Source organism: Leucoraja erinacea, chromosome 12 (genome assembly GCF_028641065.1).
Source record: "Leucoraja erinacea ecotype New England chromosome 12, Leri_hhj_1, whole genome shotgun sequence".
NCBI lineage: Eukaryota > Metazoa > Chordata > Chondrichthyes > Rajiformes > Rajidae > Leucoraja > Leucoraja erinaceus.
This window is the reverse complement of record NC_073388.1, coordinates 27,897,832-27,922,293: the sequence shown is the minus strand read 5'-3', so window position 1 is coordinate 27,922,293 and position 24,462 is coordinate 27,897,832.

Sequence of the window (24,462 nt, the reverse complement as noted above, 5' to 3'; positions counted from 1 at the left end):
TGGAACGGGGCTGGGCTAGAGTTGCTGCTGGCTGTGAGTCTCCGGGATCTCCGTGCTTGCAGTCGGTGTCCCGTTGGTCCTGACGTCTCTGGACAAGAGCTGAGACTGTGAACTGTACCGTCCTTGCCCCCTCCCTCTGCAACTGCAAACGACCCCACTATCCTGCTCACCTGCAAGGGCGGTACAGTTCCCAGTCTCAGCTCCTGTACAGGGGGGTGGCCGGAGAAGTCACAGCCCGAGTTGCGCCCCCTCATCTGCAACCCCAAGAACAAGACGTACCTTGCACGCCATCAGCTTCTGTCCCTACGGAAAGCGTGTTCCTCTGGAGTTGGGATGGGGCTGGGCTGCTGCTGGCTGTGGGTCTCTGGGATCTCCGTGCTTGCAGTGGGTCTGGGGGTCGGTGTCCCGTTGGTCCTGATGTCTCCGGTGACTGGCAGTGACCTGCTGGCATCGCCGACGTGAAGACAGTGCAAAACCCCCGCGCCGGTGCAATGGGCGGGGAACTGGAGAGGGGAGGGAAGGGGTCACACACATGGCCAGGAAGCTGAGGGGTGTAGGTGGGGTGAAACTGAAGGGAGCGACAATCTGCTGCTGTCTGCCCGCTGAGTTAAAACGTTCCCACGCAAGACTCACGATACACTGTGTATCGTGAGTCTACCGTGGGAACTTTTTAACTCAGCAGGCAGGCAGCAGCAGATTGTCAATTATTAACCCTCCCGCGCAATATACCCTCACCTCTTTTTTGAATGGGGATTTAGTTCCCCTTTCTTCGAGGACTGACCGGAGGTTCCGCTGTCACCTCTGCGGGCCGCCCTCGGTGAACGTCTTCAAGGACCTTTCTTCAAGGACTGAAAAAATGTCTGCTATTCGGAGCTTTTTGTTATTTGGATCTTCGGATAAAAGGTTGTGCACCTGTATATTTATCTATATATCTATACTATTACTAAAAGTCTCATGTTGGCCACTTCATGTCTAAATTGCAAATAATTTTTTGAAAAAAACGCTACCCTATATCGCTATGATTTTTTTTGCCATCTTACTCAACATCCTCCTCTCCTCCAACCGCCCCAAGGTTTTTTTCAGGTCGGTGAAATAATAAAAAAGTTATGAATATTTTTAAAAATCATGAGATCAGCAGATTTGTCTTCTCGCATGTCAGTCACCATGCTGAAGGTGACACCCCTTCTGGGGGACCAGGAGAATAAAGCCCCGGAGGCCGGATGTCAGTCAGTCACCCCGGAAGACTGTGAGTGAGAGTTGAGTCCAGAAATGTGAGTCCACGCCGTGAGTGAACTGAACTGTGCATGAAGTGAATTGTTGGGCTGCACTGCTGCTTGAACTGAATTGAAGGGTTGGACTGCACTGCGCTGCTTGAACTGAATTGAAGGGTTGGTCTGCACTGCACTGCTTGAACTGAATTGAAGGGTTGGTCTGCACTGCTTGAACTGAATGTCGCGCTCATCCCGCTCACTGCAGAAGTCCCACTCAGAGGAATGGCCGCGCTCAACCGCGTGAGTCGATTCTTTCTTTCTTTTAAAATCTTTTTATTGTTTTTTTCCAAAAAAATCAAAAATAAAACATAAAAAACAGACCAAAAAGAATAATGATAAACATAACAATGGTATTGATACATAGGGATCAGGATTACATTAATAACAGATATAACCTAATATGAGACCAGTGTCAAAATACACAATGAATATAGACCTCCCGTCTCTATATAAATATAGTTAAATCTTTAAAAGGAAACTTATAAATGTAAAAAAACCCCACAAAGATAAAAAGATAAAAGGAAAAAGAAAAAAGGAAAAAACAAAACCCCCCTAAACTAAAGGAAAAAAAAAATTGATAATCATAAAATAAGAATAAAAATTAAATTTCAACAATTTAAGTCTATTTGTCGTCAAGTCCGTTCCACCCTATAGAGGTAAAATAATTTTTATAACATAGAAACATAGAAAATAGGTGCAGGAGTAGGCCATTCAGCCCTTTACCGCCATTCAATATGATCATGACTGATCATCCAACTCAGTATCCTGTACCTGCATTCTCTCCATACCCCCTGATCCCTGTAGCCACAAGGGGCATATCTCTCTTAAATATAACGGTTAAAGAGGGAGTAATTTATGTTGTATGAAAGTGTTCAATACATTTTCCCCAAGTCTTAACAAATTTAACCAAGGGTTAAACAATGCCACTCCTGATTTTTTCTACATTTAAACAAGATATCGTTTCAGAATACCACTGGAGTGTGGTCAGAGGGTTGGGAGCATGAGTAGATTCAATAGAGTTTCACTGTCATATATATGATGTGTGAGAGTGTGTGATGGATCGTGTGAGTGTGTTTGAGAGATGGTGTGAGTGTGAGATGGAGGTTGTGTGTGTGAGATGCAGTGTGTGTATATGAGTGTGTGAGATGGAGGGTGTGCGTGTGTGTTTGAGATGGAGTGTGTGTGGCTATGTGTGTGTGTCATGTGATGGAGGGAGTTTGTGTGTTTGCCCACCAGCTGTGAGTGAGTCAACTGCCAGCCCACCAGGCCTGAGTGACCGACCAGCTGTGAGTGACTGAGCTGCCAGCCCACCAGGCCTGAGTGACTGAGCTGCCAGCCCACCAGGCCTGAGGGACTGAGCTGCCAGCCCACCAGGCCTGAGTGACTGAGCTGCCAGCCCACCAGGCCTGAGTGGCTGAGCTGCCAGGCAACCAGGCCTGAGTGACTGAGCTGCCATCCCACCAGCCCTGAGCTGCCAGACCAGCAGGCCTGAGCGACTGAGCTGCCAGCTCAACAGGCCCAAGTGAGTGAGCTGCCAGCCCAAGAATCCATTCAGCCCACAATGTCCTTGCTAGCCCTCTGGAAACCATCCCCTTCGGCCCACAACACCCATACTAGCACTCCAGAATCACAGCCGTAAGGTGCAGCTTTTTTTTTCTAAAATCAATATACAGAAGAACAGGAAGTGGTCAAGATCAGACTTTTAGTAATATAGATTATATAAATATATATACACACACACACAAACACAAAGCACTAACAAAATGCACTTACAGTGTTGAAGGCATCACAATGACATATAATGGAAAGTAGACACAAAATGCTGGAGAAACCCAACAGGTGAGGCAGCATCTATGGAGAGAAGGAATGGGTGGTGTTTTATACCCGTGCCTGCCTTCTCCCCATAATCCTTGATTCCACGAGCCCTTAGAGCTCTATCTAACTCTCTCTTAAATCCATCCAGTGATTTGGCCTACACTTCCCATCTGTGGCAGGGAATTCCACAAATTCACAACTGGGTGAAAACATTTTTTCTCACCTCAGTCTTAAATGGCCTCCCCTTTATTCTAAGGCTGTGGCCCCTGGTTCTGGAGTCACCCAAAATTGGGAACATTTTTCCTGCATCTAGCTTGTCCAGTTCTTTCATAATTTTATATGTTTCTATAAGATATCCCCTCATCCTTCTAAACTCCAGTGAATACAAGCCTAATCTTTTCAATCTTTCCTCATGTGACAGTCCCGTCATTCCAGGGATCAATCTCGTGAACTACGCTGCACTGCCTCAATCATAATAGACTATCGACAATAGACAATAGATGCAGGAGCAGGCCATTTGGCCCTTCGAGCCAGCACCGCCATTCAATGTGATCATGGCTGATCATCCACAATCAGTACCCCGATCCTGCCTTCTCTCTATATCCACTGACTCAGCTATTTTAACAGCCTTCTTCAAATTAGGAGACCCAAACTGTACAGTTTAGTCCAGATGTGGTCTTACACGAGCCTTACACAACTGCAGAAGAACCTCCTTACTCCTATACTAAAATCCTCTTGTTATGAAGGTCAACATTCCATTAGTTTTCTTCTCTGCCTGCTGTACCTGCACGCCAACTTTCAGTGACTGGTGGACAAGGAGACCCAGGCCTCACTGCACCTCCCCCTTACCTAACCTAATCCCATTGAGATAATAATCTGCCACCTAGTTTTTGCCGCCAAAGTGGATAACCTCACATTTATCTATATTATACTGCCTCTACCACGCATCTGCCAAATCACTCAGCTGTCCAGGTCACCCTGCAACTTCCTAACATCCTCTTCACAGTATACACTGCCACCCAGCTTTGTGTCATCCGCAAACTTGTTGGTGTTGCTCCTAATTCCCTCTTCCAAATCAATAATATAAATATATGGTAAACAGTTGTGGCCCCAACCCCGAGCCTTGCGGCATTCCACTCGCCACTGCCCGCCATTCTGAAAAGGACCCGTTCACTCCTACTCTTTTCTTCCTGTCTGCCAACCAATTTTCTATCCATATCAACACAATATGCTCTAATATGCATGTGCTCTAATAGCAGGTGCTCTAATTTTTGTCACCAGTCTCCCATGCAGGACTTAATCAAAGGCTTTCTGAAAGTCTGGAGACACTATATCCACTGGCTCCCCTTCATCCATTTTACTTGTCACATCCTCAAAAAATTCCACAAGATTAGTCAAGCATGATTTCCCTTTCATAAATCCATGTTGACTTGGACTAATCATTTTACTGCTATCCAAATGCCCCATTATTACCTCTTTAATGATTAACTCCAGCATCTTTTCCACCACCGGCCAGGCTAACTGGTCTGTAATTCCCTGTTTTCTCACTCGCTCCTATCTTGACAAGTGAGATAACATTAGCTATCCTCCAATAAACAACTAATCCTGAATCTATTGAACATTGGAAAATGATCACCAATGCGTCCACTATTTCTAGAGCCACCTCCCTGTGGACCCTGGGATGCAGACCATCCGGCCTAGGGGATTTATCATCCTTCAGTCCCATTAGCCTACTCAATACTATTTCTCACCTAATGAACATTTCTTTCAGTTCCTCTACCACCTTAGATCCTCTGTCCTCCAGTACATCTGGGAGATTATTTGTGTCTTTCTTAGTGAAGACAGATCCGAAGTACCTGTTCAACTCTTCTACCATTTCCTTGTTCCCCATAATAATTTCACCCGTGTCTGCCTTCAAGGGACTCACATTTGACTTTGCTGCTCTTTTTCCCTTAACATATCTAAAGATGCATTTACTTTCCTTCTTATATTCCTGGCCAGCTTCCCCTCATACTTCATCTTTTCAGCCCGTATTGCCCGTTTTGTTTCCTTCTGTTGTCCTATGAAAGTTTCCCAATCCTCTGGCTTCCGGCTACTCTTTGCTGTGTTATACATCTTTTCTTTTAGTTTTATTCTATCCCTAACTTTTCTTGTCACCCACAGTTGCGTCCTACTCCCCTTAAAATCTTTCTTACTTTTTGGAATGAAATGATCCTGCGTCGTCTGGATTATGCCCAGAAATTCCTGCCATTGCTGTCCCACCATCATTCCTGCTAGGATCCCTTTCCAATCTAACTTGGCCAGCTCCTCCCTCATGCCTTCATAGTCCCCTTTGTTCAACTGCACCACTGACACTTCCGATTTAACCTTCTCCTTCTCAAATTGCAGATTAAAATTAATCATATTATGATCACTACATCCAAGCGGTTCCTTTACCTCGAGTTCTCTTATCCAATCTGGTTCATTAGATAACACTAAATCCAGAATTGCCTTTTCTCTGGTCGGCTCCATTACAATCTGCACTAAAAATCCATCTCGGAGGCACTCTACAAACTCTCTTTCTTGGAGTCCTGAACTAACCTGATTTTCCCAGTCTACCTGCATATTGAAATCCCCCATCACCACAGTGGCATTACCTTTGTTACATGCCAGTTTTAACTCCTGCTGCAACTTACACCCTACATCCAGGCTACTATTTGGGGGTCTGTATTTAACACCAATTAGTGTCTTCTTGCCTTTACAATTCCTCAACTCAATCCACAGTGACTCTACCTCATCAGTCCCTATGTCTTCCTTCGCAAGGGACTGAATTCCATCCCTCACCAGCAGAGCTACCCCCCTCCCTGACCACCTGCCTGTCCTTTCTATAGGATGTATAAACCTGAATATTAAGTTTCCAGTCCCGATCCTCCTGCAGCCAAGTCTCAGTAATCCCCACAATGTCATATCTACCAACCTCTAACTGAAATGTAGGAGTCTGACCGTTCTTTATGACTCGTTTTTCTCACAGAATTTTTATCTGTCAGATTTTGTTGGCCTACTGAAAGTAAAACTAACACATACTCTATTAGCACCAACAATATTTAGAACAGACAAATCAATAGTAACTAGAGAAAGAATAATGAAAACATTTAAAAACTTGTAGAGGTCAAAATTGTATCGCTCTGAGAAATGTTGCTCGGAATATGCAATGAGACTGATTGCCTCCTGGTGACATACAAGCACGCCTCAAGCCAAATGTGTGCTCCTATCCTACTCATTATTTCAATATCCGGACAGTGCTATGATGCATATAGTCATCAAGCAATTTCCTGAAAGCAAATAATTTCATAAGTGATAGGAGCAGAATGAAGCCATTCAGCCCGTCAAGTCTACTCCATCATTCAATCATGCCTGATTTATCTTTCCCTCTTAACCACATTCTTCTGTCTTCGCCCCAATACCCCTGATGCCCGTACTAATCAATATTCTATCTATCTCTGTGTTACAAATATCCATTGACTTGGTATCCACAGCCTTCTGTGGCAATGAATTTCACAGATTCATCATCCTCAAATTCCTCCTCCTCTCCTTCCTAAAGGAACATCCTTTAATTCTGAGGCTATGACCTCTGGTTATAGACCCTCACACTAGTGGAAATATCCTCTCCACATCCACTCTATTCAAGCCAAGTATCATACTGGCCTCCATTGCAAGGGAGTGTGAGTATAAAGGTAAGGGGTCTTATACTCCATGGCCATCCTTAGTTTGTCTTTGGTGATAGGGGCTTATTGGATTAATGCATTGGATCCCACAGGTAGTTCTGCTGTAACATGACAGTTGTGCACTTAAGAAATCTCACTCCATAGAAGGTAGGCATCTGCAGTTCCTTCTTAATCACTTAATAGAAAATTGCTTTATGTAAACAATTGTCACAATGGAGAAAAGGGGGTTAGGAGCTAGAGAGTTTCAGATTCACAATAACAAAATAGTTTTCACTGAAAATTTTCCAAACGTGCAGTAAAGGTTATAAAAGCTATACATTTATTACTGTATTTGTGTAAGCTAAAAATACTAAAGGCTGTAAGTTTCATTGTTTAATCGTATCATTGCACGTGTCAATAGAAATGATTGCATGCCGATTTCAATGGCCACCCGCAGTGTAGCTGTATTCTTAATAGCCAATGGTGTTTGATTATGCAGGTAAATAACATTGAAACAGTTTATTTTCCTTAGACCTTTATTTCAAGACAGTTTTTTTTCTGCTTGGCGATTTTTAAAGTAACTTTAAAATGTGTTTTTAGTTCCTAAGTGAGATCACATTATAACCAATCTACCCACATGATACCAATGATGTTTCATAATTCGTCAATCGTGTTACATCCAATTTATGTAATTGAGTTATATCCAATTTGCATAATAGAATCGTGTCCTAGCAGAAATACCTGTACTCAGGAAGTTCCAGTATTTTAACGGAGACACAATAGAAATGAAAGACCATTTTGGCTCTCTTTTCAGTCCTGTCAAATCATGGCTGAATAACAACTAAGCTCCATTTCTGTTTCTCCTTTACTGTTAATACCAAAAATATGTCAACACAGATTTAAAGTTAACAATAGACGTGACAATCTCTTGTAGTTTAATTTTGTGGGCATTTTATATAGTTTTTCCCTCACTCTCATGAGCAATCAAACCATACATTGAGGTCCGTGCAATGTATTCTATTTTTGAAATTTGGCATGTTGATTTATGGCTCTTTTGCAGGGGAATGTTTTTGACTTGTTTGTATGGTTCAAATGTTATTTCCCGGTTAAAGTTAATGCATGATTATTGAGCTTCACATGACCACCAATATTGGGCATTGGTGCGTCAGCTCAGAGCAGACATCACTTAACTTGTATGATTATTATTCACTGACTTCAGAGTCAGAAAACCCATCTATGCCAACTTCTCCCTTCTTCTTCCTCCTCCTCATCCTTTTTCTCATCAGTCTTGTATTCTTCCCACTTTTGATCTCCAGTGCTTGACAACATGATGACAAGAACCTGCAGTAGTGAGATCATTCACTGAAGTATGCTGCAGCTCATCAGAAGCACACCTATAGACTACTCACGGAAATTACAGGGGATAATCGATCTCCATTTGGGAGAATTATGCTGTTTTGTGTAGAGCGTGCTCTGACATGAGAACCTGGCATACAAAGGACAGCGGATGTCATCAAAAACTCATTAGTCTGGGCTGATGTGTAAAATATAGAAAGCACAAAGTCAAAACATGACTTAACCTGACTGGTTGACCATTAGTTCATCTATGTTTGATTGCAAACCAGTTGAATAATTAGGTCACAATATGGATATGGCACATATCTACATTTAGAGTTCTTAAGACAGGGAAAGTGCAATCAATTGCATCTAATAGGATGGGGAAACTAGCAATGGTGGCACAACTCTAGATATGCAGTCTACCAAAGGGAAAGGAGATTATTTTACCTCTCCTGATAACACTTTGTTAACTATATATAAAGACATGGAAGATTCAAAATGAAGCATCACAATCGGAACTGGCAGGTCTGGAGTCAAATCGATCTTGCATAAGATTGGCATAAACAACAATCTTCCAAATATGTGTCGCTTGTAAACAAGCAACACATAGTGTATTATGCTGACCATTCTTCCACACAATGTCACCCAGGCTTACAACACAAGCTTCCAATTTGCAAAACAATATTGTTATCCTTTTTGGCATTAAGGAAGGATGTTACATGGCCAATTTTAACAAAGATCCAGAATTGTCCTGGAACCTCCAGGAAGATAATATTGATCTCCTGGCAATTGCTGCGTAAATTGGGAGAAAGACATTGACATTGTGCAATCCAATTAAATGCTGTTTCCCAACTGTCTCCGTTTATTGCTCCACTTTTTCAAACATAAATGTTATCATCACATTCTATGAAAGTGCCTCGATTGTTCTTGTTTTAAACTGACTTGGACGGCACTTTGGAGAATTCTTAAACATCAAGTTCAAGTAATAATTCACATTTACACCATGAAAAATGCTTGATTTTTCCCTTAGAGCATGTCAATGATCCACAGCAGAAAAAAAGAGGTGCTCCCCACCATCAAAGGGATCTATTGCAGTCGCTGCCTTAAAAAGCAGCCAACTTCATCAAGGACCCACACCATCCTGGCCACGCACTTATATCTCCGCTACCATCGGGCAGAAGGTACAGGAGCCTGAAATCTGTTATGTCCAGGTTCAGGAACAGCTCTTCCCCACAGCCATCAGGCTATTAAACTCGCCAACAAACACACTGAACTGTAACAGCCTATTGCACTTTATCTGCTTATTTATGTGTATATTGAACTGAACTGTTTTGTATTTTTGTTTACAATACTCTATTGTGCTGCAGCAAGCAAGAATTTCATTGTCCTATCTGAGACACATGACAATAAACTCTCTTGACTTGACTTGTAATAAGTGTATGATAGCTATTTAAATAATTCAGTACATATTTCATCTTGTCATTGTGATTTGCTAAAAGAAATGTTATCTTAGGAAGCTTATGACTGAGGGAATTTGTTACCTAAGTAAATACATTGAATCATTCTAACTTTACAGTTTGTTAGAATGTAATTATCTCACTTATTTCACTTTACAGGAGCATGGAAGCTTTTGAATGTTAAACACCATTGCTCTATTTGGCTGCCAACGACAAAGCCGTAATTCAGACAGGTTACCAATTTCAATTTACACCTGTCAATTTTCACTTCTAGGGGTGGTGAATCTGTCACTCACTCCTATTGAATAAATACAGAATAATGATAGCTGCCACTGAGTTGCAAAACTGTAATGTAATGCTGCGTTTATGATGACATTAGCCCGCCATTTGTCAGCAGGATATCATGATTGAATTATCCCCTTAAACTTACTGTCGGCAATTTATTATGTGCTATATATATCATATTGCTTTTTAGAGAGAATATCACAATGTCTTCTTCTTTGCGGGTTTTTTGATACTCAGCTCAAAATAGTATGGGAGAGCCATTCTGAAATATGGCAGGATAGTAAAGCCATTCATTAAATATGTAACCTCTTACTTCTCCTTGCAACACCTTTCCATAGTAAAGTAGGAATGTGCGTACAACATATTTATGATCTTTTTGACATTTTTGTTGCCAAAGTACTGGTGACAGCTAAAAATGATTAACCCATGTAAAGTTGTCCTTTCCATTATGAAATGGCACTCATTTATTGTTCAGTGCCTGTCCCGGCATCCTTCTCCATCTCACACACACTCTCTCTCTCTTTCCCCCCCCAAGGACTTTACTCAGCAAAATGCATAATACAGCATATCAAAACCACATTCAAAGGTTACAATACATCAAGCAATCATTATAAAATAGAAAATGGGTGAAGGAGGCCATTCGGCCCTTTGAGCCCGCACCGCCATTCATTGTGATCATGGCTGATCATCCCAAATCAATAACCCGTGCCTGCCTTCTCCCCATATCTATGATTTCACTTGCCCCTAGAGCTCTATCTCAAGGGCCTGTCCCACTGTACGGGGTAATTCAAGAGTTCTCCAGAGCTTCGCCCTATTTGAACTTGGAGAATTACGGTACTAGCCGCTCGTAGGTACTCGTAGATACTCGGGGCTCTCGTGGACATTTTTCAACATGTTGAAAAAATTCACGAGCTTACCGTGTTTCCCGAGAACCTGCCGTTAGCATTACAAGCCGCTAAGAGACGTCCCAAACTCCAACGTACACGTTACGTACATTCTAAGTGCTTACCACCAGTTTGTTTTATAAACTCGGGAGAGCTCTTGGGTAAACTTGTACAGTGGGACAGGCCCTAAACTCTCTCCTAAATCCATCCAGTGATTTGGCCTCTACTGCCCACTGTGGCAGAGAATTCCACAAATTCACAACTCTCTGGGTGAAAACGTTTTTTTCTCACCTCAATCTTAAATGGCCTCCCATTTTTTCTAATGCTGTGCCCCCTGGTTCTGGACACCCAACATTGGGAACATTTTTCCTGCATCTAGTTTGTCCAGTCCTTTTATAATTTTATATGTTTCTAAAAAGATCCCCCTCATCCTTCTAAACTCCAGTGACTGCAAGCCTAGTCTTTTCAATCTCTCCTCATATGACTGTCCCGCCATCCCAGGGATCAATCTCGTGATCCCACGCTACACAATACTCCAGATGTGATCTTACCAGAGCCCTATACAACTGCAGAAGAGCCTCTTTACCCCTATACTGAAATCCTCTTGTTATCAAGGCCAACATTCCATTAGCTTTCCTCACTGCCTGCTGTACCTGCACGCCATCTTTCAGGGACTGGTGTACAAGGACATCTAGTTCTCGCTGCACCTCCCCCTTACCTAACCTAACCCCATTGAGATAATAATCTGCCCCCTTTTTTTTCTGCCAAAGCGGGTAATCTCACATGTATCTATATTATACTGCATCTGCCATGCATCTGCCCACTCTCTCAACCTGGCCAGGTCACCGTGCAACCTCCTAACATCCTCTTCCCAGTTCACACTGCCACCCAGCTTTGTTTCATCCGCAAACTTTCTAGTGTTGCTCCTAATTACCTCTTCCTAATCATTAATATATATGGTAAACAGTTGTGGCCCCAACACTGAGCCTTGCGGCACACCACTCGCCACTGCCTGCCATTCTGTAAAGGACCCGTTCACTCCTACTCTTTGCTTCCTGTCTGCCAACCATTTTTCTATCCATGTCAAAACCCTACCCCCAATACCATGTGCTCTAATTTTAGTCACCAGTCTCCCGTGCGGGACCTTATCAAAAGCTTTCTGAAAGTCTTTTTTTTTTTTTTTAAATTTTTAATTTTATTTATTAGAAGTACGGTAAATTACAATACTACACAACACATATGTCTTAATACATTTTTTGTACCACTTCATTTCTTGAGCTTTAAGAAAAAGGCAGAAGTAAAGAAAGTAAAGAAAGTGCGCAATAGTCGTGAAGGTGCAGGAGAGTGTTGAGAAAAGAAAGCCCCTTAGAAAAGAAATTAGAGAAGGAAGTAAAGAAAGAAAGAAGACCCTAGAAAAGAAGGATAAAGAAAGGAGAAACAATCGCTCTATTATAACGTTAAACTCTGCAGAAAGGGGATTACCAACCAAGTCTGTTTTTGTTGTTTTGTTTTTGTTTTGTTTTTCCCAGTATTAGCCCGTAATTGAGTAAATTCTTCTGAAGCACGTTTAGTTCAGGGTTACCTTCCGATATTCCAAAAATAATCCATTCTGGTTTTGGTACCAGTTTTATTTTAATTAATTTTGTAAAGATGTCAAATATTTCATTCCAGAATTTTTGTATTTTTGTACAAAAAACAAAAGAATGCGCTATGGTAGCTTCTTGACACAGACATTTATCACAGATGGGTGAGACATTAGGGAAGAGTTTATTTATTTAGTTTTTGAATAATATAGTCTATGTAATGTTTTGAATTGGATGAGAGTATGTCGGTTGATCGAACATTTATGCACCTGTAATAAGTGATTATCCCAGCTCTCTTTTGAAATTTTTATAGCTAATTCTTGTTCCCAGTCTCTTCTAATTCCATCAGTTGTGGGTATTTCTATATTTAAGATGATGTTATATAAGTACGATATTAGATTCGCTGATTCTGCGTTTGTCTTCATTGCTTCATCCAATAAGTCTGAAGGCATATTACGATAATCTTTTGTGTATTTTTTCAGATAATCACGAATTTGAAGATATTTAAAATATTAATTATCTTTCAAATTATATTTCAGTTGCAGTTGTTGAAATGATAGTAATTTTCCCAATTCATACAGATCTCCGAGCATTTTGATTCCCATTCTTTCCCATTGTATAAATGATTTGTCTATAATTGATGGTTTAAACGATGGATTATTAACTATTGGTATTAAAAGAGATAGGTTTCTTAATTTTAGATTTTGTTTTATTTGTTTCCATGTTCTAATTGTGCTATGTATAATTGGATTTTTATTATAATTTTTGTTATTCAGATGTATTGGTGAGAGGAGAGTCGCTCCTATATTACACGGAGAGCAGTCCTCTCTTTCCATTACAATCCAGTCCACCTGCTGGTGTGCTCTTTGTATTATATGGGATTTATAATCCCATATAAAATTTGTAATGTCTGAGTCCAATTTTTTGAAAAACGTTTTTGGGAGATATATAGGTATTGATTGAAATAGGTAAAGGATTTGCGGTAAAAAGATCATTTTTATAGCGTTTATTCTGCCTATTAGGGACATCGGAAGTGTTTTCCAGAATTTAATCAAATGATTTAGTTTCTGAAGTAAGGGATTATAATTGGCTTGAAACATATCATGGTAGTTTCTAGTAATTTCAATTCCCAAATATTTGAATTTTTCTGTGGCTATTTTAAAGGGGAATTTCCGGAGGTGTGTTGAGTCTTTGGGTTTTATCAACATAATTTCACCTTTGTTCCAGTTTATTCTATATCCTGAGAAGGATCCAAAGTCCTCAATTAAATTTAATATGTTTGGTATACTAATTTGTGGTTTTGTGATGTACAATAGTACATCATCGGTGTATAAAGATATTATGTTATTTGAGTGTTTTGTATTATAACCATAAATATCCGGGTGTGTTCTTATTTTTTCAGCAAGGGATTCAATTACCAAAGCAAATAACAGCGGTGAAAGTGAACATCCTTGTCTATTACCCCTTGATAATTCCAATTTCGTGGATAGTATATTATTAGTTATTATTCTAGCCGTGGGTTTGTTATATAATAATTTTATCCATGCGATGAAGTTCTCTCCCATTTGGAATTTTTGCAATACTTTAATCATATAATCCCTTTCTACTTGATCAAACGCTTTTTCTGCGTCCAGAGAAATGATAGATAACTCTTGGTCATGAGATTTATGTGAGTGCATTATGTTAAGCAAGCGTCTCAAATTATTAAATGAGTGTCTCTTAGGTATAAATCCTGTTTGATCCTCATTTATTAATCTACTAACATACCTGCTTAGTCTTCTGGCTAGTGTTTTCGCTATTATTTTTTGATCCGTATTTAACAGAGCAATAGCTCTATATGATCCTGGTTCTTCTATATTTTTATCTTTTTTAAGTATTAATGTGATCGTTGATTCTGCTAATGTTTCAGGTAAGCTTTGCTCTTTAAAAGCATACATATACATTTTCTGTAAGCATGGAGTAACTATGTCGTAAAAGGATTTATAGAATTCATTACTGAATCCGTCTGCTCCTGGTGTTTTTCCGTTCTTAAGTGTGTTTATTGTGTCTTCTATCTCCTTAGAGGTAATTTGTGCTCCCAGTTCCTCTTGTTCTCTCAATTCTAATTGAGGGAGGTTACAATTATCCAGAAATTCTGAAACTTTATTATTGTCTATTGACGTTTTAGATGTATATAGATTCTGGTAAAATTGAGCAAATCTTTTATTGCTATCCTTGGGTAGTGTTAATAATTCCCCTCTATCTGATTTAATCTTTAGTATTGTATTCTCTTTTTCCCGTTTTTTCAATTGGTGTGCAAGAAGTTTGCGGGGTTTGTCCCCGAATTCAAAATGTTCTTGTTTTGTAATTTTAAATAGTGTTATAACTTTCTCTGACAATAATTTGTTTAGCTTGAATTTCAATAGTAGAATTTTATTATGTTTATCCATAGTTGGATCTTTAGCATTATCTGTATCTAATTGTTTTATTTGTTCTTCTAAATTTGTTCATTCTTATTCTTTTTATTTTGAAAAGCTTGAAATGAAATAATGACTCCTCTAATAAATGCTTTGAAGGATTCCCATAATAGTGTGGGGGATATATCTGGTGTATCATTTATCTCAAAAAATAGGTCCATCTGTTTTTTTAGATATATACTCCCTTGTGGGTCTTTTAAAATTTGCGAGTTAAACCTCCAGAACAATTTATTCATAAACATTCCTTCTAATTTTAAAACAAAAGTTAACGGAGAGTGGTCTGAGATTGCATTGATGTGGTATTTAGGGTTCATAGTATGCGGAATTAATTTTGTATCCACTAGGAAATAGTCTATACGTGAGTATGTTTTGTGTACCGTTGAATAAAACGAATAATCCCTTCCCGTCGGGTTTGCAATCCTCCAAACGTCTGCTATATTTGTGTTTTTTATATATGTATGTAAGAGTTCACTGGTTTTAGATTTCATATTACCTCTTTGTTTTTGCATCGATTTATCTAGATACACTATATCCACTGGCTCCCCTTCAGCCCAACACTATACAGAAATGTTATCTGGATATCTCGGCCAAACAAGGACATGAAACGGTACAGAAGATATTCGTGAGAAATGCCCACATCACTGACTACAATGTTACATGCTTGCTGGTGGTTAAGGGTAAAGTGGATCTTGAACAAACAATTCAAGTTTGGAAGCAGCGGACCCACATTCCTGCCACAAAACAGACACTCCCCGGACCACTGATTTCCACTCCACATTCTTTGAGGGACATAGAAACATAGGTACATAGAAAACATAGAAAACATAGGACATGTGTAAATCAAGAGGCAAACTGTCTGTTGTAAAATAAACATATTCAAGAGTTTTTTTTAAAAGGAGCAGCACAGAAGCACAGCGGTAGAGTTGCTGCTTCACAGCACCAGAGCCCCGGGTTTGTCTGCACGTTCTGCCTGTGACCGCATGGGTTTTTGCCCGGTGCTCTGGCTTCCTCCCACATTCAAAGATAAACAGGTTTCTAGGTTAATTGGATTCTGTAAATTGTCCCTAGTGTGTAGGATAGAACTAGTGTACAGTTGATCACCGCAGCCTCGGTGGTTCAAATGGCCAGTTTCCTTGTTGTAGCTCTAAACTAAACTAAACTAATCAAAACTAAAGTAAACTAAACTAACACACACACACATGCATACACACACTCACACGACATACATACACAGACAACACAAAAATATAAATTCACTCTTTTCAGATGCTGCCAGATCTTGTGCTACAAAGGTCATCAATGCTACATTAAAGGAGTAATTTTAATTTTATGGCTATGTACAATGGATAAAGAGCTGAATCTTTCATCAGCACTTATCAGATTTCAGTGCACATGTCTACTGCTGTTTTCTAACCTTTTAAGCTTAAATCATGCAGAGTTTGCTTTAAGTTAATTGGTTCCAGAGATGCACAGCATCCACTTGCTGATGCTATTACAACTGATCATGCAGATCAAGGCAATCCTTGCTTCATTATCGCAGAAGCAGTATTTATGCAGTTTGCTTTTGTCGATTTTCTGTTCTGCACTTCTAAGCATCAGTGGAAGACTACTGCAGACTTGCAAATGAAACTGCCTGAGAAGTAATGCTGCACTTCATCTTCAATATCACCCAGTTATTCTCAAGGATGCAGTATCGGGAAGAACTGATCCCCTCTTCCACAATTTAGGAGCTGATTTATATGATTGTTCTCTTCGAGGATCAAGTTTAGACTTAGGTTTATTATTGGCATAAGTTACAGTGAAAGGATTTTGTTTGCATGTTATCAAAGTAAATTAGATAACACATACATGAATCCAGTCAAGCTGAACACAGGTGCAAACAGTAGAATGAAGAGAATAAAAAGTGCAGAATATAGTTCTCAGCATTGTAGCATAACAGTTCAATACCCACAGAGAAAAAGTCCAATACCAACAATGAGGTAGGATGGACAATCGGGACTATATGCCAGCCTTGTGGAAGGACAGTTCATAAATTAGATAACAGAGAGGAAGAAGCTGTTCCTGAATCTGGAGGTACATGCTTTCATGTATTCCGTATCTTCTGCCTGATGGGAGCAGGGTGCAGAAGGAATGACTGGGGTGGGAAGGCAATGTGAGGCAATGAGCAGGATAGATTGAGTCAATAGTGGGGACTCCAACCTCTCATGGACTGGGGTAAATCCACAGTTCTCTACAACTTCTTGGAGTCCGAGGCAGAGCTGTTCTCAAACCAAACTATGATGCAACCCATAGAATCTGTGGAAGTCTGTAAGAATTGTTGGAGACATACCAAATTTCCTTTGTCTCAGGAGGAAGTAGAGACATTGATGAGACTTTTCGTCTGTTGTTTCAATGTGGTTGTTCCATGAAATATTGTTGTTACACCGACGAACTAGACATTCTCAACCATTTCCACCGGTATCATTGTTGTTGTTTGGCGCATGTACTTCACCATGCTTCCTGGAGTTGATAATCAGTTCATAGAAACACAGAAAATTGGTGCACTAGTAGGCCATTCGGCCCTTCGAGCCTGCACCTCCATTCAATATGATCATGGCTGATCATCCAACTCAGTATCCTGTACCTGCCTTCTCTCCATACCCCCTGATCCCTTTAGCCACAAGGGCCACATCTAACTCCCTCTTAAATATAGCCAATGAACAGGCCTCAACTACCTTCTGTGGCAGAGAGTTCCAGAGATTTACCACTCTCTGTGTGAAAAAACGTCATAATCTTGTAGACATTAAGGGAGAGTTAGTTGTCCTGACACCATGTACTAAGGTCTCTATCTGTTTCCTTTTAGAGCCCATTTTATTAAATGTAGCAACCTTGCATGGCTATTCAAATATTAAATTTGCCATATTTGGTCAATTGGAATGGATATTTTTTTTTAAATAGTCCCCACATGTAGAAATGGTAAGTGAACAACTGAAGGGGCCTCCATAATCATCTTCCCAGTGCAAGCCTGAAACCTGCTCAGGGTGGTTCCCTATAAGTTGTAAAGGTTTTACAGGAATGGCCTGTCAAATATGTAGATATGTCCAATGACAATGGGAGTTCTGGAAATTAGGTCTCAATTTAGTGGACCCATTGCACAGGCAGAGACAGAAAGGAACCCGAAAGTCTCACAGGATCAAAACCACGCCAAGTTCTTGATTTTCCTTCATGATCAATTTTGCAAAGGAAAACATAGACCACTGAGATCTATGTTTTCATTGTTTGCTGAACATCAGCAGCATCGATATTCCAGGACCAAGAATGATTGGGAATATCAGCTGCCATTGTACTCCTGTTTGTTCTTTTAGTTTCACTGAATAAAAATGTACCGAATCAGCTGCTACGCTCTTGTGATCAATGTGAACAAAGTGACTTTCTGCCTCATGCAGTCCAATTGTAATTTAGTCAGTCCTCTTCATAATTTCTGTGAACCAGAATTCTTTAGTCATCTAACTCAATCTACCTTTGTGTTGTCCTGAGAATGGACCAGATTCATTCTTTGATTAAACTTGCTGCTGATCTTAAATGATGTTCATGAAACAAATGGATTTGACTGCTTTATTCCTGTCACTACTGGAGCATAACGTTTGCCTGGATTAAGTGGTCAATTTGTCTGTATCATGAGCATTTTGTAGGGCTTGATTGATGTTGATGTCATTGTTTCTGATGTATTGGACAAAGGACTGACTTACTGAGTAATAATATCACCCACCAACACAGCTTCAGTGGTTGCATGTTGGATGCCTTAAACAACATAAATCTTGAAATGTAAACGCTTAGGACACATGTTGTAACTTTGTGGAAAGACCTGAATGATGAGTAATGTCACCTAATAATAATATCAATCTTCTGGCACAAAATAATCTATATATCAGCCTAGACTCTGCAGTCATTTGCAGTCACCAATGACCTCTGTTAAAAGAGAGGACTTGCATTGTGTGGTTTTCCCCCAGTGGAAACTTATAGCTGGGCTACATTGAGAGTCTGTGCAGAAACAAAGCCTTCTGAACCATAATAGATCCACATTAGCTACTTAGAGGCAATGAAGGAAGCCCTATTTCTGAGTTAAACAGCTGTGTTAAGTTAGCCTACTGGCTGAATCCAGTTTCACTGACAAACAGAGCCATCAAACACCCTGGCATCCAATGCATTTAAAAGTTACCCGTTTATTTAAATTATTAAGACATTAAAATTATTTCAAACATTTTGAAATGATAAAATATTCAATAATATGTTTATTTAAAATAAACAATTGCAGCACATTAAGATTAAAATAATATGTTTAAAAAAATCAAACAATTATCATAGAAACATTAAAAATAGGTGCAGGAGGAGGCCATTCAGCCCTTTGAGCCAGCACTGCCATTCATTTTAATCATGGCTGATCGTCCCCAATCAATAACCCGTGCCTGCCTTCTCCCCATATCCCTTGATTCCACTAGCCCCTAGAGCTCTATCTAACTCTCTATTAAATCCATCCAGTGATTTGGCCTCCACTGTCCTCTGTGGCAGGGAATTCCACAAATTCACAACTCTCTGGGTGAAAAAGTTTTGTCTCACCTCAGTCCTAAATGGCCTCCCCTTTATTCTAGGACTGTGGCCCCTGGTTCTGGACTCGCCCAACATTGGGAACATTTTTCATGCATCTAGCCTGACCAGTCCTTTTATAATTTTATATGTTTCTATAAGATATCCCCTCATCCTTCTAAACTTCAGTGAATACAAGCCTAGTCTTTTCAATCTTTCCTTATATGACAGTCCTGTCATCCCAGGGATCAATCTCATGAACCAACGCTACACTGCCTCAATCACAAGGATGTCCTTCCTCAATTTAAATTTAAGTTAAGTGAAAATGGTGGACTGCAGCAGAGTATTCCAGGTGGATTGAAGGCTTTGGAACTCTGGAAGGAGAGGCTGTGTAGACATGTTTGGTGATGGTACACAAGGAAAGTGTCAGAATGGTTAAGAAAGATTTAGGCTACTAGCATGAAAAGGAAATCAATCTTCGGTGTGATTTTGCCTTACCTTTTGCTATTAATTTTCATGGAAACTGAATTAATTGAACGAGAAACAAGATAGGAGTTCAATTATTTCTAATTCAGTTATTACCACTGAATAGCGATGAAGAGCCTCATGGATACAATTAAGCCATTAAAATAAGTCATACAGTTCGGAATCCTGTTAAATATATTTCATTTTCAATAACACATATACATTGAACCAGTTTTTAAAGTCTATGACTTTACTTGTGATCTTCTTGGGAAAGCTGCTCTGGGACAATTTAGTGGAAGAAAATCTGTTGTGATCAAATTATCACTGAAAAATATTGTAGTTCATAGTCCAAGTAGAATCAGCACAGTCTTCCAACATTTAATAGTTCTATCAGAGAATGTAATAGTTAAAAACAAAATGGTTTGACTCTATCAAAGATGTTTCACTTCAATTGTATGAATAAACTTTAGCGCTTATTCTATAAATTATTTTAAAACACTGTTACTTTGAGAAGAATAATGCACATGGGGACAACACTGTTTGCAACTTTTAGGATCACTGTTTATTGCATTCCTAGTCATTTAGATAGCATTCTAGTAGACCTCAATTTTTAGTAACACATGCATCATTTATGTACTCATTAATAATGAAACAATATAAAACATGATTTGTATTGCATATCCTTTTTTGTAGGATATTTCTTGCAATACATCCAAAAATACATTTTAATGTGTGCCTTCTGTTTACACCATTGTATACTTCCAGCAGAAAATTGCAGGTGAAAGAATCCTGACAGTGGTTATGAATTGTTTATGTTTGTAGTTTAAATTTTAATGCAGTTTTAGTCAGCCATCATAAAGATAAATAATAGTTCATATTGCTACATTTATTTACATCTTTGTTACTTTGTGTAATTTAACTGATTAGAATTAATATTAGCCTCCTTTCTCAAACAAAAAAAAGATATTTGGTTACTGGAATAGTGGATTAGCCAGTGGTATTGATGCACGTGATGTTTGAAAATTGCAGAACATCTTAACTTTATGTTAGAATCCTCCCTTGACAAAACCATTCTAAACATTAATTTAAGAGGTGCTTCTGACACCATTGTATTCTTCAGTTTAAGAAACACCATCACGATGAGTTTTGTGACATATTTCCTGGAATATAAAACAAAATTTGCATTGCTGACGTGCGTAATTATTTATCGTCTCTAATACCAATATTAATAATCACAGAAGAAGAAAAAAGACTGTTATGAGAGTGGTCCTGGTTTACTGTGTGAATTGTTTTCTGACCCTTCCTTTCTTCTCGCTATCTTTTGATTTAATGCATTGGTTTTGATTTGCAAAAAATTGGTGACGGTTAAGGAATCTGCAGTATATTGAAATGTAAGTTTTTCAATAGATTCTATCTGCTAATTATGTTATTTGTAAAGTGTGAAATATATGAGTGAAAATGTCTATATAATATGTTGTATTTCTTTATTAGTTATTTTGGTTCCTTGAATATTGTTTTGACTGTTTATAATTTCATATCTGATATCAATTTGTAAATTATGCCACTTTCTAAGATATATATTTTCTTTGCAAGCCTTGCACAGAGATGCAATTACACAGATAAGTCCACAGCAAAGAAAACAGCATTTCTTTAAACTTGAAGGAATCAAAGGCAAGTAACAAAAACTAAAAAGGACATCAAAAGTAGATTCAACACAGAAAACATAAGACCATAGGAAATAGGAAGAGGGATTGACAGAGCAATAAGGTCATTCAATAAGGTCATAGTTATTCCGACCCGAGTCACTTGTCTGTTCCCCATAAGCCTTGACTCCCCCACAGATGAAAAATCTGTCAATATACGTGAATCTAACAACTCTTCAGTCAATCTAAGTCAATCTAACAACTCTTCAGCCTCTACAACTCTCTGAGCGAGACAACTCCGAAGATTCATAACCCACTAAGAGAAGAAATTCCATGTCATCTCCATCTTAAGTGAGTGACCCTTTATTCTGAAACTGTTCCTTCTTGTTCTAAATTTAAGGGGAAATCCTCTAAGTGTCTTGCCTGTCAAGCCCACTCACAATCGTATAAATATCAATGAACCTGTCACAATCTGTTCATCTTTTTTAGTAAATCAACGCCTTCATCCCAGGTATCAATCAGGGGAATCTTTTCTGAACTATATTCAATTCAAGTATATCCCTTCCTAAGTAAGGAGAACAAAACTGTATTGCATTGTTCGAGGTGTGGCCTTACCAAAGCCCTGTGCAGTTGTAAAAAAGGTGTCCCAATTCTTATCACCTTAACAATAAAGCGGACAATTTCAGCTGAACCCATTTGATGAAGACCAGCATGTGACGTAGTAAAAGTAATGGATGCTCAGTCACCCGGAGTGACCTCTCTTGTTTTCCAGTAGTTATCCACATTAACCTGTTCTTCTGAGATGGATAACAGAATGCCCTCAGCAAAGGGGTTGAAAATATAGATCAGATCTGGGCCAGACACAGGTCGAACTGTTAAGTACTGTTAGGTTTAAAAAATCAAGTCACATGAAGTCAGAGCCAACTTAACTTGATTTTGTAAACTTATAAATGGATGCAGGAAAATGCCATCCGACTTAGCATTCCTCAATCGCCGTTCAAGAGATCAACGTTGATTAGTTGCACCCCAATGTCTGCATGGTCACGAACCAAAAAAATTAAGACTCACCACAAAATAAACATTTTTTACTGAATGACTGAGATCTTACCATAATTCATGAGAATACAATAGCAGGAAATGTTTTAGAACCATGCTTTAATATTATTTTTGCTGCTGATGTTTAAATAAGAGATCAGATCATCTCAGAGATTGATATTAGACGTCATTGAGGAAAAGCTGGCTGGAGACTGCTCCCATTTACCCTCGATTTCCTGATTCTCTTCTCTTCACCTTTTAGTATTTATGCATTGGTTTTGGATTAGAGATAGTGTGCTGATTTTACTTTCAATTTATGACTGCCTTCCATGTGTTTTTGCTTGTTCTGGGCAAAGTTTCACCATGCTGTGCTTCTGTAGAGGACACTGCAGCTGGGTTTCAAGAAGAACCAGGAAAAGCTACCGGCTTAGAAAATTACCATCAGAGGCCGCATAATGGTTTAGTTCTTAGTGTGCAAGTGGAGCTGGTCTCCAATTCCACAATTGAAATATAAGTTTGCAGCCAGTCCTTGCCATTGAACACTTGCTGTTTCAATAACTTACCATTTTCTATACCTTCACCAAAGTTGTCATCTTGATGCTTTGCAGAAGATCTCATTTGCAACACTGTACTCTGAGGAGTAAGCATTCCCCTTCCTCCCTGCCCTAGCTACAAGCTGATGCCATACAACATGAAGAACACATGCTGATGATGCTACCTACATTAGGTGAGTGTGAGTGAGAAATTGAATAATAGTATGTCTTCCTCATCTGTTGCTGCCCACCATGTTGCAATTCTTGGGTATTCAATATTCACAGAGACAAAGTAGTGGTGCAAGGAGGAAGGGTAAAAAATGAAATAAGAATAATGTGTGGTTCGATGTTGAAATTACATTTGAGAAGGAGGATTAGGTATAAACATCCAGTCCTGCCACTGATAATTACGGTATTTATATCCCTTAGTCCGTTCAATAAAAAACGACTAGAATACTTTAAATCATCCTTTATTTCACCATGGTGACTAGGTTTCTCTGTACCACCCTGGGAAGCTCTCCCAGTGGATCAAGGAGAAACACATGTGCTGAAACAAAGGAATTAGCATATCTATATGGTTGATACAGTGGGAGGTAGCTTACAAAGGATGGTGATTCTAGACCAAAAACTACAGTATCACATGGTTATATAGGTGGGGACAATCTTTCCACCCAATTACAATCATACACAGCATAATACATCTCAGCCAATTACATAAACATTAAACATCACATAAACATCACATGTTTTCCAGGAAAGATGTCAAGGCAAGGATAATGAAACTTAACCAAATTATGTCAAAATAAAGAAATTGAAACTTAGCTCAGAATACTTGAATCAACTTAACTCAGAATACTTAAACCTTAGTCCTAAAATATTCCCAATTCTACATATTCTCACCACTGATGATAGTTGTAAAAATATCACTCCAGCAATGACCAGCACTGGGGGAAGGGTGGACAGGCATTTCTAGCACCTAGCATGACTTAACCAGGAAGAGAGAAGAAAGCGGATCAGTGAATGTCACAAGTTCACAAGTTCACGTTCACAAGTTACAGGAATAGAATTAGGCCTTTCGGCCCATCATGTCCACTCCACCATTCAATCATGGCTGATCTCTGCCTCCTAATCCCTTTTTCCTGCCTTCTCCCCATAACCCTTGACACCCATTCTAATCACACAGTTGTCTATCCCTGCTTCAAAAATATCCACTGACTTGGCCTCACAGCCCTCTGTGGCAATGAGTTCCACAGATTAACTACCCTCTGACTAAAGAGGTTCCTCCTCATCTCCTTTCAAATAGAGTGCCCTTCAATTCTGAGGCTATGACCTTTGCTCTCAGACTCTCCGACCAGTGGAAACAACCTTTCCACATCCACTCTATCTATGTTTTTCATTATTCTGTAAGTTTCAATGAGGTCACCACTCAACCTTCTGAACTCCAGCGAGTA